At 42.5% G+C, this 2,500-nt stretch overlaps 1 protein-coding gene across 9 annotated transcripts in view; it reads left to right on the top strand.

Moving 5' to 3' along the window:
- LOC125950582 (mucin-19) overlaps nt 1-2,500 on the top strand; it is a 48,570-nt gene that overhangs the window by 45,540 nt on the left and 530 nt on the right. For all 9 annotated transcript variants that reach the window (XM_049678703.1, XM_049678704.1, XM_049678702.1 and 6 more), the window contains exon 17: nt 1-2,500. This exon is cut by the window's left edge and continues 979 nt beyond it; it is cut by the window's right edge and continues 530 nt beyond it. The gene's annotated coding sequence lies outside the window, so the exon portion shown is untranslated.

Below are 2,500 nucleotides of genomic sequence, written 5' to 3'. Positions count from 1 at the left end.
ACAATTAAGGAGACAGTGAATAGAAGATATCCGTTTAGAAGAATGTATTCAGCTAGGTGTCCCGCGTAAATAGTGAACCTGTGCTTGGGCTTTGAGCTGGCATTCAGGCTCTAGACGCAACGAACCTAATTCGTTTCTGTTACTGCATTATTCGGTGTTGAACGCATGTGTTTTAGATGGTGAGTGGAATGATGAGAAAAGGCGCATTGCTGGCCAAAAAACGAGGCTTTGTTTAAGGCATTGGTTTTGACAAAAAAAAAAACATCGTCCAACGGGAGTGAGTGATTGTCCCAATGGTCTTCTTGAGCTGATTAATCTAACGTCCAGCAAAGTATGCAAAGGGTATTGACAAATCGGCATCAACCACGAGTAGGTGATGTGTGAGAAAAGAGCGGGAAGATGGGCAAGCCATGCTTTAAACTCTGAAATGGTTGAAGTATACACTCTCTTGCGAACGATGGAACGGAACAGACTTTTAGGGGAGGAGAGCACTCTGAAGGATCAAATCTTTGGGTTCTGGAGAATGACAAATGATGTAGCTAGAAGAAGAAGAAGAAGAACCGTATAATGTAGAATGTGGAACATATTAAGATACGAATAGGATATCGTGACCTTTAATGCAGGTAACGATTGTTAAATGGTGATTTAAGGCTGTAAGCACAGATTTTGACACAAATTAAAATATGTTTTCTTTTTTAATTTTTAACCAATTACGTTTGTGGTTGAAGGTAGATGAGGAGTGCCAGGGAGAGACGTTGTCGTCGTCGTGCATTTCGTTGTCAGAGAGTAGGTGAATTGACGAAAGGGATAGGAATATTGTGTTGTGTGTGTAAATAAACTGATAATTATAGAGGAAAAGCAAAGAAACAAAACACAAATCAATCCAGGGAGAAATATAATACAGGCCCAAACTTTGGCACCTTTATTTGGAATAATGAAAAGCGCAGGCAGGATAGGCAAGGGTCTGTCTGGACAACAAGCACCCGGACGTAAGATGGAGTGAGGCCGGTAGTAGTAGTAGTGTAGTAGCAGCAGTAGTAGTTGTAGTAATACTGGTAGCAGCAAAGTACAACTGAAGCTCTAATGCTGGTAATTCCACTGTGAGTTTAATAATTGAATATTGAGCGTGTGCAACTCTCTTCCTCCTTAAGGATAAGCATATTAATATACACATGTACACTGTACTGCTCTCTGTCCATGCTATTTCGTTAGTTTGCGCAGAAGCAGTACAGAACGGTAGAACGATATTTCCTATCGAATATCAGCGTATTCCTTTCCCGATGGTTCGTTTGCATCGTTTAAGATGTGTCCTGCAGATGCAATCGGGGAACGGGAAGGATGCTGCATCCTTCACGTAGGCGACATTCTTCCTTGTTGAGTGACCCTGATAAAGGCATTACCGCTCTTTAGCCGCAAAAGTCAATGCCCCACGGGGAACGATTCCGTCGACCACATGCAACAACAGCAATTGCAAGTTCTCTCCGCACCCCTCTACCCTCCTCCTTGACATCTTCCCTCGAAGCCAACATCGCAAGTCATTCCCTGTTTTGTTATCGACAAAGTAAAAAAGATAAATACACTCAAAAAATGAATGAAAAAAATCACTTTATTGCGTAGAACTGTGTAGAATAGTTTACGGTAGCAAGTGAAGAATGTATAACCGATAAGGCAAGCCATCTTTACTCATCCATGATGGGGAAGGGGGGAGGCTGTTGGACAAATCATAAACTCTCTCACATGTCAGCATCTGGTAGCAGAGCCGAAGTGTGAGCAGCGCCATTTTATTTGTTTTTAAAGTAGTAGGGGCGTAAAAAGTAGGTTAAACCTCTTTGATCGGGGTGTTGGCAAGAAAAAAATGCGCGTTGGTATGCGGAGTAGATCAAATTATAAGTTACACAATTATGCTGCCTACCGGCTCTTGACACGCTAACAGGCCGCTCCCGGAAGCCGTTAGATAGAAGAAACGTGGAGCACTGTAGAGTATATATAAATATTGTATGTGCGGCAAGTTGGCTGTTGGCGGAAACAAATGTTTTTTTTTTTCATTTCCCCCTTTGTAGTAGAAAAATAAAAGCGACATTCGCGTGTTAAACCGATTAAACGGACATTACTCAATGTAGCCCTCAATGGAAGGGATCGGATCATGGTTGTTACGTTGAATCTTTCTTTTGGGATGGAAAGAGATTTTTGCGTAGATTAAACGGACGGTAAACAGGTGAATGGCAAATGTGCTGTGCCACGCACACCCAATGAAATGCATACTTAATGGACACTAATAGGCACGCGCTGACGACTTGTGCATTCTTTTTAGCTGCCCTCGCCCTATTCACCTCATGTAGTGTTGTCTGCATTATGGAATAGATAACGGCAGAATGCTCGAGGGTCATCGCATGGGCGCTATGTTCTAGCATGCATGCTGTGTCGCAAAATGAACGAACGAATTTCTATCTCAACTGTCTCATAATCACCGAAGTCTGAAGAGCGAAGGGGTTACAATGCG

Source organism: Anopheles darlingi, chromosome 2 (assembly GCF_943734745.1).
Source record: "Anopheles darlingi chromosome 2, idAnoDarlMG_H_01, whole genome shotgun sequence".
NCBI classification, from domain to species: Eukaryota; Metazoa; Arthropoda; class Insecta; order Diptera; family Culicidae; genus Anopheles; species Anopheles darlingi.
Note: the sequence above shows the minus strand (reverse complement) of the source record. Positions and strands in the feature narration are given on the sequence as shown.